This window comes from Arachis hypogaea, chromosome 15 (genome assembly GCF_003086295.3).
Source record: "Arachis hypogaea cultivar Tifrunner chromosome 15, arahy.Tifrunner.gnm2.J5K5, whole genome shotgun sequence".
In the NCBI taxonomy this organism is placed as follows: Eukaryota; Viridiplantae; Streptophyta; class Magnoliopsida; order Fabales; family Fabaceae; genus Arachis; species Arachis hypogaea.
Genome location: NC_092050.1, coordinates 122,274,885 through 122,288,163, shown reverse-complemented (window position 1 = coordinate 122,288,163; position 13,279 = coordinate 122,274,885). Strand labels below are relative to the sequence as shown.

The following is a 13,279-nucleotide window of genomic DNA, read 5'->3' as shown; positions in this document are numbered from 1 at the left end:
CTATCTATTGATGCTCAAAGCCTTGGATCCTTTTTATTACCCTTGCCTTTTGGTTTTAAGGGCTATTGGCTTTTTGCTCTTGCCTTTTGGTTTTAAGAGCTTTGGCTTTTTCTCTTTTTTTTTCTTTCTATATTTTTTTTGCTATTTTTTTTCTTCTGCAAGCTTTGTATTCACTGCTTTTTCTTGCTTCAAGAATCAATTTTATGATTTTTCATATTATCAAATAACATGTCTCCTTGTCATTATTCTTTCAAGAGCCAACATATTTAACATTCTTAAACAACAACTTCAAAAGACATATGCACTGTTCAGGCATTCATTCAGAAAACAAAAAGTATTGTCACCACATCAATATAATTAAACTAAGTTCAAGGATAAATTCGAAACTCATGTACTTCTTGTTCTTTTGAATTAAAAACATTTTTTATTTAAGAGAGGTGATGGATTCATAGGACATTCATAACTTTAAGACATAGTTACTAAATACTAATGATCATGAGATAGAGACACAAAACATAAACACACATATAGCATAAAGAAATGAAAAATAGATAAAAATAAGAACAAGGAATGAGTCCACCTTAGTGATGGTGGCGTTTCCTTCTTGAGGAACCAATGATGTTCTTGAGCTCTTCTATGTCTCTTCCTTGTCTTTGTTGCTCCTCCCTCATTGCTCTTTGATCTTCTCTAATTTCATGAAGGATGATGGAGTGCTCTTGATGTTCCACCCTTAGTTGTCCCATGTTAGAACTTAATTCTCCTAAGGAGGTGTTGATTTGCTCCCAAAAGTTTTGTGGAGGAAAGTGCATCCCTTGAGGTATCTCAGGGATTTCATGGTGATGAGCTTCCTCATGCGTTTCTTGGACTCCATGAGTGGGCTCTCTTGCTTGCTCCATCCTTTTCTTAGTGATGGGCTTTTCTTCCTCAATGGGAATGTCTCCTTCTATGAAAGCTCCAGCTGAGTAACATAGATGGCAAATTAGATGAGGAAAAGCTAGCCTTGCCAAGGGGGATGGCTTTTCGGCTATTTTGTAGAGTTCAAGGGAGATGACTTCATGAACTTCTACTTCCTCTCCAATCATGATGCTATGAATCATGATGGCCCGATCCACAGTAACTTCAGATCGGTTGCTAGTGGGGATGATGGAGCGTTGGATGAACTCCAACCATCCTCTAGCTACAGGCTTGAGGTCCAGTCTTCTTAATTGAACCAGCTTGCCTTTGGAGTCAATCTTCCATTGATCTCCTTCCACACATATGTCCATGAGGACTTGGTCCAACCTTTGATCAAAGTTGACTCTCCTTGTGTAGGGGCGTGCGTTCTCTTCCATGTTTGGCAAGTTGAACGCCAACCTCACATTTTCCGGACCAAAATCTAAGTATTTCCCCCGAACCATTGTAATATAATTCTTTGGGTTCGGGTTCTTACTTTGATCATGGTTCTTAGTGATCCATGCATTAGCATAGAACTCTTGAACCATTAGGATGCCGACTTGTTAGATGGGGTTTGTTAGAACTTCCCAACCTCTTCTTTGGATTTCATGTCGGATCTCTGAATACTCATTCTTCTTGAGCTTGAAAGGGACCTCGGGGATCACCTTCTTCTTGGCCACAACATCATAGAAGTGGTCTTGATGGGCTTTAGAGATGAATCTTTCCATCTCCCATGACTCGGAGGTGGAAGCTTTTGCCTTCCCTTTCCCTTTTCTAGAGGATTCTCCGGTCTTAGGTGCCATCAATGGTAATGGAAAAATAAAAGCTTATGCTTTTACCACACCAAACTTAGAATATTGCTCGCCCTCGAGCAAGAGAAGAAAGAAAAGAAGAAGAAGAAGAAGAAGAAGAAGAAGAAGAAGAAGAAAATATGGGAGAGAGTGAGGGGGTGTGTTCGGTTAAGAAGAGAAAGAGAGTATTGTGTTGTGAAAAATGAAGAAGAATGGAGGGGTTTATATAGTGGAGGGATGGGTGTTAGGTTCGGCTATTTAGGGTGGGATTGGGTGGGAAATTGATTTTGAATTTTGAAGGTAGGTGGGGTTTATGAGGTAGGTTTATGGGGAAGAGTGGATGGATGTGAGTGGTGAAGGGGTAATAGGGAGAGAGAGATTGAGGTGATTGGTGAAGAGTTTTGGGGAAGAGTGTTTATGGATTTGTGTGAAGAGGGTTGAGAAGAGAGAAGAGAGTGAGTGGAGGTAGGTGGGGATCCTGTGGGGTCCACAGATCTTGAGGTGTCAAGGCTTTTGCATCCCTGCACCAATTAGGCATGTAAAATGCCTTTGCATGCAATTCTGGCGTTTAAACGCCGAATTGATGCTTGTTCTGCGCGTTCAGCGCCCAGATGCAGCATATTTCTGGCGTTGAACGCCAGTTCTATGCTTGTTTCTGGCGTTCAGCGCCAGCTTTCCTCACTGTGCATTTCTGGCGTCTGAACGCCAGGATGCTGCTTGTTTTGGGCGTTCAACGCCAGAACTATGCTCTGTTCTGGCGTTGAACGCCAGATCCATGCTCCTTACTGGCGTTTAAACGCCAGTAAGCTCTCCTCCAGGGTGTTCTATTTTTCAATGATGTTTTTCATTTTGTTTTCAATTTTTTTGTAATCTTTGTGACTCCACATGATCATGAACCTAATAAAACATGAAAAACAATAAAAATAAAAATAAAATTAGATAAATAAAAATTGGGTTGCCTCCCAACAAGCGCTTCTTTAATGTCAATAGCTTGACAGTGGGCTCTCATGGAGCCTCACAGGTGTTCAGAGCTTTGTTGAGACTTCCCAACACCAAACTTAGAGTTTGGATATGGGAGTTCAACACCAAACTTAGAGTTTAGTTGTGGCCTCCCAACACCAAACTTAGAGTTTGACTGTGGGGGCTCTTGTTGACTCTGTAGTGAGAGAAGCTTTTCATGCTTCCTCTCCATGGTTGCAGAGAGAGATCCTTGAGTTTTAAACACAAGGTTGTCCTTATTCAGTTGAAGGATCAATTCTCCTCTGTCCACATCAATCACAGCTCTTGCTGTGGCTAGGAAGGGTCTTCCAAGGATGATGGATTCATCCTCATCCTTCCCAGTGTCTAGGACTATGAAATCAGCAGGGATGTAAAGGTCTTCAACCTTTACTAACACGTCCTCTACTTTTCCATAAGCCTGTTTTTTTGAACTGTCTGCCATCTCTAATGAGATTTTAACAGCTTGCACCCCATAGATTCCCAGTTTCTCTATTACAGAGAGGGGCATGAGGTTTATCCCTGAACCAAGGTCACACAGAGCCTTAAAGATCATGGTGCCTATGGTACAAGGTATTAAGAACTTTCCAGGTTCCTGTTTCTTCTGAGGTAATCTTAGTTGCTCCAGATCACTCAGTTCATTGGTGAATAAGGGAGATTCATCCTCCCAAGTTTCATTACCAAATAAACTGGCATTCAGCTTCATGATTGCACCAAGGTACTTGGCAACTTGCTCTTCAGTAACATCTTCATTCTCTTCAGAAGAATACTCATCAGAGCTCATGAAGGGCACAAGGAGGTTCAATGGAATCTCTATGGTCTCTAGATGAGCCTCAGATTCCTTTGGTTCCTCAAAGGAAAACTCCTTGTTGATCATTGGACGTCCCAGGAGGTCTTCCTCCTTGGGATTTACGTCCCCCTCCTCTCTTGTGGGTTTGGCCATGATGGCTATATCAATGGCCTTGCATTCTCCTTTTGGATTTTCTTCTGTATTGCTTGGGAGAATACTAGGAGGAATTTCAGTGACCCTTTTACTCAGCTGGCCCACTTGTGCCTCCAAATTTCTGATGGAGGACCTTGTTTCATTCATGAAACTCAGAGTGGCCTTAGATAGATCAGAGACTAAGTTTACTAAATTAGAGGTATTTTGTTCAGAGTTCTCTGTCTTTTGCTGAGTGAATGATGGAAAAGGCTTGCTGTTGCTAAACCTGTTTCTTCCACCATTATTAAAGCCTTGTTGAGGCTTTTGTTGATCCTTCCATGAGAAATTTGGATGATTTCTCCATGATGAGTTATAGGTGTTTCCATAAGGTTCACCCATGTAATTTACCTCTGCTATTGCAGGGTTCTCAGGATCATAAGCTTCTTCTTCAGAAGATGCCTCTTGAGTACTGTTGGATGCAGCTTGCATTCCATTCAGACTCTGAGAAATCATATTGACTTGCTGAGTCAATATTTTGTTCTGAGCCAATATGGCATTCAGAGTATCAATTTCAAGAACTCCCTTCCTTTGAGGCGTCCCATTACTTACAGGATTCCTCTCAGAAGTGTACATGAACTGGTTGTTAGCAACCATGTCAATGAGTTCTTGAGCTTCTGCAGGCGTTTTCTTTAGGTGAATGGATCCACCTGCAGAGGTGTCCAATGACATCTTAGCTAATTCAGACAGACCATCATAGAAAATATCCAGGATGGTCCATTCTGAAAGCATGTCAGAAGGACACTTTTTGGTCAGTTGCTTGTATCTCTCCCAAGCTTCATAGAGGGATTCACCTTCTTTTTGTTTGAAGGTTTGAACATCCACTCTAAGTTTGCTAAGCTTTTGAGGAGGAAAGAACTTAGCCAAGAAGGCCGTGACCAGCTTATCCCATGAGTTTAGGCTATCTTTTGGTTGAGAGTCCAACCAAATTCTAGCTTTGTCTCTTACAGCAAAAGAGAAAAGCATGAGCCTGTAGACTTCAGGATCTACTCCATTAGTCTTTATAGTATCACATATCTGCAAGAATTCAGTTAAGAACTGAAAAGGATCTTCAGATGGAAGTCCATGAAACTTACAGTTTTGTTGCATCAGAGAAACTAGCTGAGGTTTCAGCTCAAAATTGTTTGCTCCAATGGTGGGGATGGAGATGCTTCTTCCATGTAAATTGGAATTAGGTGCAGTAAAGTCACCAAGCATTCTCCTTGCATTATTATTATTTTCGGCTGCCATTTCCTCTTCCTGTTCGAAAATTTCTGAAAGGTTGTCTCTGGATTGTTGTAATTTAGCTTCTCTTAGTTTCCTTTTCAGAGTCCTTTCAGGTTCTGGATCTGCTTCAACAAGAATATTCTTGTCCTTGCTCCTGCTCATATGACAAAGAAGGGAATAACAAAGAAAATAATAATAGGAATCCTCTATGTTACAGTATAGAGATTCCTTTTGTAAGTCTAAGAAGAGAGGAATATAAGAGAGGAAAATTCGAACTCAGAGAAGAAGAAGGGGTTCGAATTTTTGGTGAGTGAAGAATAGATGTTAGTAGATGAATAAATAAATAGAATTAGTAAAGAGATAGAGAGAAAATTCAAAATTAATTGAAATAATAAATTAAAAATTAAAGTTAAATTTCGAAAATAAAATTAAAATTTTAAAAATAAAATTCGAAAATAAAAATTTAAATTAAAATTAAAACAATTAGTTAATTAAAATTGAATTTTGAAAAAGGGGGAGATAATTTTCGAAAATTAGAGAGAGAAGGGTTAGTTAGGTAATTTCAAAAAAGATATGATTGAAATTTAAAAAGATATGATTGAAACAAAAAGAGAAGATTTGAAAATCAATTTTAAAAAGATAAGAAGATAGGAAGTTAGAAAAGATATTTTAAAATCAAATATTTGAAAAAAGATAAAATTTTAAAAAGATATGATTAAAAAGATATGATTTTGAAAAAGATAAGATAAAAGATATTTTTGAAAACATATGATTGAAATTAATTTTGAAGAAGATTTGATTTTTAAAATCACAATTAATGACTTGACTCACAAGAAATCACAAGATATGATTCTAGAACTTTAAGTTTGAGCCTTTCTTAACAAGCAAGTAACAAACTTGAAATTTTTAAATCAAAACATTAATTGATGATGATATTTTCGAAAATTGGAGATAAAGATAAGAAAAAGATTTTTGAAAATTGTTTTTAAAATTTTCGAAAATTAGATAAGAAAAATGAAAAAATATAATTTTTGAAAAAGATTTTGAAAAAGATAAGATTTTTAAATTGAAAATTTGATTTAACTCATAAGAAACAACTAAATTTTAAAAAATTTTGAAAAAGTCAACTCAAATTTTCGAAATTTATGAGTAAAATAAGGAAAATATATTTTTTTTATTTTTAAATTTTATGAAAAAAACATGAAAATGATGCAATGCATGAAAATTTTTGGATCAAAACACATGATGCATGCAAGAATGCTATGAATGTCAAGATGAACACCAAGAACACTTTGAAGATCATGATGAACATCAAGAACATATTTTTGAAAAATTTTATATGCAAAAAAAACATGCAAGACACCAAACTTAGAAACCTTTCATGTTTAGACTCTAACAAATGAAAAATGCATATGAAAAACAACAAAAGATGCAAAAAAAAAAAAAAAGAAAACATCAAGATCAAACAAGAAGACTTACCAAGAACAACTTGAAGATCATGAAGAACACTATGAATGCATGATTTTTCGAAAAATGCAAGATGAATATGTAATTGACACCAAACTTAAAACTTGACTCAAGACTCAAACAAGAAACATAAAAAATATTTTTGATTTTATGATTTTATGAATTTTTTTTTTGGTATTTTTTTCGAAAATTATTTGAAAAAGAAAAATAAGGATTCAACAATTTTTAATATGAATTCCAGGAATCTTGCATTCTTAGTCTAAAGCTTCAGTCCAGGAATTAGACATGGCTCACTAGCCAGCCAAGCTTTCAATGAAAGCTCCGGTCCAAAACACTAGACATGGCCAACGGCCAGCCAAGCTTCAGCATGTAACATCAGAGAATATACTGCTCATTACTTATCAAGTATGTACCTTGCCTCTATGCTGATGGTTTGGAAGCCTCAGTCCAAAAGAATTTAGACATGGCTTTACAGCCAGCCAGGCTTCACATGCTTCATGAAACACTAGAATTCATTCTTAAAAATTCTGAAGAATATAAATTAAATATTTTTTTTTTCGCAAATAAGAAATAAAATAAAATAAAATTACCTAATCTGAGCAACAAGTGAACCGTCAGTTGTCCATACTCGAACAATCCCCGGCAACGGCGCCAAAAACTTGGTATGCGAAATCTTGATCACTCAGATCTTTGTAAATTGTATTTTGTAAAATTATTAGTTTGTTCTTTCCCTGGCAATGGCGCCAAAAACGGTGCACAGAACCATGGTCCAAACATAACTTCACAACTTCGCACAACTAACCAGCAAGTGCACTGGGTCGTCCAAGTAATAAACCTTACGTGAGTAAGGGTCGATCCCACGAAGATTGTTGGTATGAAGCAAGCTATGGTCATCTTGTAAATCTCAGTCAGGCGGATATTAAATGGTTATGGAGTTTTTGAATATAAATAATAAATAAATAAACAGAAAAGATAGAAATACTTATGTAAATCATTGGTGAGAATTTCAGATAAGCGTATAGAGATGCTTTCGCCCCTCTGAACTTCTGCTTTCCTGCTGTCTTCATCCAATCAGTCTTACTCCTTTCCATGGCAAGCTTTATGCAAGGGCATCACCGTTGTCAATGGCTACATCCCCTCCTCTTGTGAAAATGGTCCAAATGCTCTGTCACAGCACGGCTAATCATCTGAGGTTCTCGATCATACTGGAATAGGATTCACCCTCCTTTTGCGTCTGTCACTACGCCCAGCACTCGCGAGTTTGAAGTTCGTCACAGCCATCCCTTCCCGGATCCTACTCGGAATACCACAGACAAGGTTTAGACTTTCCGGATCTCAGGAATGGCCATCCATGGGTTTTAACTTATACCACGAGGATTCTGATTAAGAGATCCAAGAGATACTCATTCAATCTAAGGTAGAACGGAGGTGGTTGTCAGGCACGCGTTCGTAGGGGAATGATGATGATTGTCACGTTCATCACATTTAGGTTGAAGTGCGAATGAATATCTTAGAAGTGGAATAAGTTGAATTGAATAGAAAAACAGTAGTACTTTGCATTAATCTTTGAGGAACAGCAGAGCTCCACACCTTAATCTATGGAGTGTAGAAACTCTACCGTTGAAAATACATAAGTGATGAAGGTTCAGGCATGGCCGAGAGGCTAGCCCCCAAACGTGATCTCTATGATCTAAAAATCATAAGATCTCTAAAAGACTAGTAAAAAGTTCTATTTATACTAAACTAGTTACTAGGGTTTACAGAGATAAATAATTGATGCATAAATCCACTTCTAGGGCCCACTTGGTGTGTGCTTGGGCTGAGCTAAAGCTCTCCACGTGCAGAGGCTATTTTCGGCGTTCAACGCCAGCTTTGGATCCTTTTCTGGCGTTGAACTCCAACTTGTAACTTGTTTCTGGCGCTGGACGCCAGACTGCAACATGGAACTGGCGTTGAACGCCAGTTTACATCGTTAATTCTCGAACAAAGTATAGACTATTATATATTGCTGGAAAGCCCTGGATGTCTACTTTCCAACGCAATTGGAAGAGCACCATTTTGAGTTCTGTAGCTCCAGAAATTCCACTTTGAGTGCAAGGAGGTCAGAATCCAACAGCATCAGCAGTCCTTCTTCAACCTCTGAATCTGATTTTTGCTCAAGTCCCTCAATTTCAGCCAGAAAATACCTGAAATCACAGAAAAATACACAAACTCATAGCAAAGTCCAGAAATGTGAATTTAACATAAAAACTAATAAAAACATCCCTAAAAGTAACTAGATTCTACTAAAAACATACTAAAAACAATGCCAAAAAGCATATAAATTATCCGCTCATCAAGGAACAAGTAATCTAAATGGCAAGTAAAATAAATGAATAACTGTAAAATAAATTTTTGGCAAGGTATAAGAAATTGGAAGTCCTATCCTAGTTATCCTTATCAATGATGATGAAAATTGAATCTTAATTCCACTTAGTTAACCTTTACTTAAAGCAAAGCAAGGTCAAGTGGCTAATTAGTTTGATCTTCTGATCCTAGTTACTTCCTAAGAAAAGATTGGGATTATTGAAGTTCAATTTAATTAGCAAAGATAACAATTATCAATCATGTTGAGTTTGATAACTCCTGAGTTACTGATTTCTTAACCATGACCGAAAAGGCAAAAGTAAATCTATTCAAATAAAAATATCCTCAGATTGGAAGCAACAGCAACATAAATAAAAGAAAGCAATTATAAACTGAAACACCTCAAATAACATTAATTCAAAGAATAATCTGTAACATAGAAGAATTCATAAATTAAATTGAGAAAATAAATAAAAAGGAATATTGAACCTGATAAAAAGAGATAATCCTGAAAGCATAAGAAATCCTAATTCTAAATCCTAAAAGAGAGAGGAGAGAACCTCTCCCTCAAAACTACATCTAATTCATGAAAAGTAACTAATTGGAGACTCCCCCTTGAATGGATGCATTCTCCCACTTCATAACCTTTGATCTGTACCTTCTGGACTTGGATTTGGGCCAAAAAGGGCTTCAGAAATGGCTAGGAGCATTTTCTGTAATTTCTGGTGCGTGGCCTCTGTCACGCGTCCGCGTGGGTCACGCGGTCGCACCATCTGGAGTTTTCCTTATCACGTGGTCACTTCAGTCATGCGTCCGCGTCATACACGTTTTGCTCAAGGCGCGCGATCGCGTCAATTACGCGGTCGCGTCGCTGCCATTTCGCGCTGGCATGCGGCCGCGTCGCCCATCCGATTGTGTCGCTGCCAGTTTCTTCAAAAACTCCGTTTTATACTTTCCTTCCATTTTTGTATGTTTCCTTTCCCTCCTTTAAGTCATTCCTGCCTTAGAGGATCTGAAATTACTCAACACACGAATCACGGCATCGAATGGTAATAAAAGGGGTAATTAAAATAATTATTTTTAAAGCATAAGAAACATGTTTTTCACATACATCACATAATAAGGAAGGGAAAGTAAAACCATGCAATTTATATGAATAAGTGAGTGAAGGATTGAATAAATCACTTAAATTGGGCACAAAATATATCATAAAATATGGGTTTATCAACCTCCCCACACTTAAACAATAGCATGTCCTCATGCTAAATTCAAGATAAAGAGTAAGGTAAGGTTGAAGTGGTGGAATCTCATGCAATGCAATCTATTCTAAATGTAACTACCTAAATGGATCATGCAATTCTAATTGTCATTCACTTGTATATAAAACTTACATGTAGTTAAATTAATGCACATTCTCAAGGAATCATATATGCATAGCCAAACCTTAGATAATGATAAAGCACTTTTACAATTGAGATGGGAAAGAAAAATATTTTACAAACTTGCAAGACAATTAACAATTTAAGCAGAGATATATGTTGATGAACTATTGAACCCTCACTGGATTTTGTGTTTACTCTCTAATCACTCAATGTTTATTGGGTTAATCACTCTATTCTTCTTTTTATCCCTACTTTCTATAACTTTGTTCTTCATCTAATCAATCAACAATTATAGAATATAGGCATACAAAAATCATGAGGTCTTTAATTAAGGTTGTAATGGGGCCAAGGTAAAGGTAAGGGTATATGTATAAGGCTAAGTGAGCTAATAAGTGAATCCTTGATTAGTCTAAGATCTCACCTAACATACATACTTTGTAAAGCAAGAATTTCTTTACCTATTCACCCAAATTTTCCCACTTTTGATGTTACATGCTCATGCATTAGTTTTAATCTTATCCCATGTGCATTGATTTATTTTGCATTTGGGGAATTCTTTTGTATCCCCTTTATTTAAATACTGAAATTTTTTTTTATTTTTTTTTAATGCACATGGTAATTCGATTATTTTGATTTCACATGAGCATGCTTCCCCAAAATTTTTATTTTGAATTATTTTATTCTTTTTAACTTTCTACCCTTTGTTTTTATCATCCATGTTCCTAATAGGTTTCCCACACTTAAACAATACACACTTTCTATCTTAAGCTAACCAAGGATTCAACTTGGAATTTTTATTTTGTTTTTCTGCTTAAGGCTAGTATTGTGGTTTATAGAATAAGAGGGGATTTAAAGGCTCAAGGGGGCTAACAAGGGTGATGTAAAAGGTAGGCTAATTTAGGATAAGTGAGCTAGAATCAAACAATGGCCTCAATCAACTTCTTGGTATGTATCTATATTCTATAGCTGGACATATAGATTAAAACAAAATAAAGAACACCAGAATAAAAAAAAGAAGGGCAGAACACACAGGAATAAAAATTATGGTTTGAATGTAACCATACAATTAAGTTCAAAACTCATAGGATGTGTGTTCTCTAACTCAAAAATCATATATCAGTTATATATACCATGCAAGTAAAAATTAAGAGTTCCCATTATTCTCAATGTAAATCTTAAGGTGGCTTTAAAGTTTGTGTTTTTCCTTGATGATATGTTGTTAACTAACTAACATGTAATGCTATATATACAAGGTGTGTGGATTGTTTATATTAAATTCTCTAGTTTACTTCCTTTTTATTTTCAATTTAAGCCAAACTATCATATGCTAAAAAGGGGTAAACTATACTAATTAATCCACATTATCTATAACTAATAAATTAGAACTGCAAACTAAGCTAACTGGCTAAAATATGAATAAAAGTGCAAAATGCAGAAATAGAGTAAAAATACATGAAAATAGCAATGTATCAGTACTGAGAAAATAAAAATAAAAATAAAGAGAAAAATACAGAAAAATATCCAAAATAAAATAAAAGAGTCTGTAGTGGTTCACCAAAAAATATGCCAGAGATGGCGACCCCCCCACACTTAAAATGAAGCATCGTCCCTGATGCTCACTCAAGCAGGGTGTGAAGGGGTGTCATCACTGGAAGGATGGGTAGCCGGAGTCTCTGTGGTGGTGGTCTGAGGATTTGCCTGCTGTAGAGGAGGTGCTGACTGAATAGGAATCTCTGGGTCTGTAGTTTGAATATGAGGCGGGGCCTCTTGCTAGGGTGCAGCCTGCTCCGTGCCTGCCTGCGCAGCCTCTCTCTGTGGATGGGTCTCCTCCTCGTGCTCATCCGCCTCCTCCTCAGATGACTCTGATGGTGTGTCAGGCTTGGAGGGGATGTCGCCGCCAAATCGTATCATCAGCTTCAGGTGCTCATAGCATCGCTTGTTGCGACGCTCAGATCTCTCATATCGGCGCCGGTTGCGGAGCTCCATCTGGTCTAGCTGTTGAAACAGGCGGTGTACTAGGTGATAAATTGGCTCTGAGGTAGGTGGAGGTGCAGTGGTGGTAGCAGGGGTAGCTGTAGAGGAAGAGGGGCCAGCAAACGGTGTGGTTGTCTCACCAGGAGATGAGAGGAATGGAGGTCTGTAGCCATAAAGTTCATGCTGTGAGGGATAATCTTTTTACATTCTGCAGCAGGTGGCCTCTCATCAGCATCCTCCCAAGGCACGTCAGCTCGACGACCTAGCTGTGTAATCAGATATGGAAAGGGGAGAGTGCCTCGGACGTGGACCCTGGCCATGTAGTACCGGATGAAGCGTGGCAGGTACAGGTCCTTACCTTCCATCACACACCATAGGAGGGTGATCATAGCGGCAGGTAGCTCCGTCTCATGGGTACTCGGCATAACAAAGTTGCTCAGGATCTGATGCCATAGCCGAGCCTCATCATTTAAGTAAATCTGCTTGATTCCCTTAGGCATGGTGGTCTTCTGACCCATGACCCATGGAACAGTCGGGTCAAGGGCTATCCTTGCCTTGACGGCATCCCAGTCAAACTTCATGAAGTGCATGTCCTCCTCGGCCTTTTGATAACCATCTGGCTAATCAGATTTAGGCAGAAGCTTCAGAATATCCTCAATGGCCTCTTCAATGACCAGTATCTGCTTCCCTCGAAGGTTCACTGCATCTAGGGAAGTTTTGAAGTAATTATAATAAAATTCTCTTACCCAAGAAGCATTGACCTCAGTCAGGTTTCTCTACAGGAAGAACCAGCCTCTTTGTTTGATCTGATCAGAGGTGTATTACTGGAGTTCTTCCGGAATTTTCAGAGTCCGCTCCAGGTACAGGTTCCGGGAGGTTGCAAACACCGGATACTTTAATTCACAGTATTTGTTTGCAAACTTGATGGGATCAGTAGCAGAGAGTAGCTGGTCAGCCTTCTCCTGCAGGGTAAAGTGTTTCTCCCGCCAGGAGTCATCATGCATGATGTACAGGATGGACATAGAGGATTCTCCTCTTTTTCGTTTGCCAGATGTTGCCTTTTCTTTTCCTTTTCTTTGGGTGTCAGACATCCTGAAAAACAGAAATCAAGGATATAATAAAAACAGTAAAACAAGTAGGCAAATCACAAAAGAAACACATAATGGCAAAGGAGCAGTAGAATGATGAAAATGAGTTAAGTAAAT

At 37.9% G+C, this 13,279-nt stretch overlaps 1 non-coding gene across 1 annotated transcript; it reads left to right on the top strand.

The window, feature by feature from the left end:
- The first annotated feature begins 4,425 nt into the window (after positions 1-4,425).
- On the top strand, positions 4,426-4,533 carry LOC112752632 (small nucleolar RNA R71). The gene has a single exon (XR_003177059.1). It is a non-coding gene; the product is annotated as a small nucleolar RNA R71 (small nucleolar RNA).
- Positions 4,534-13,279: the final 8,746 nt, after the last annotated feature.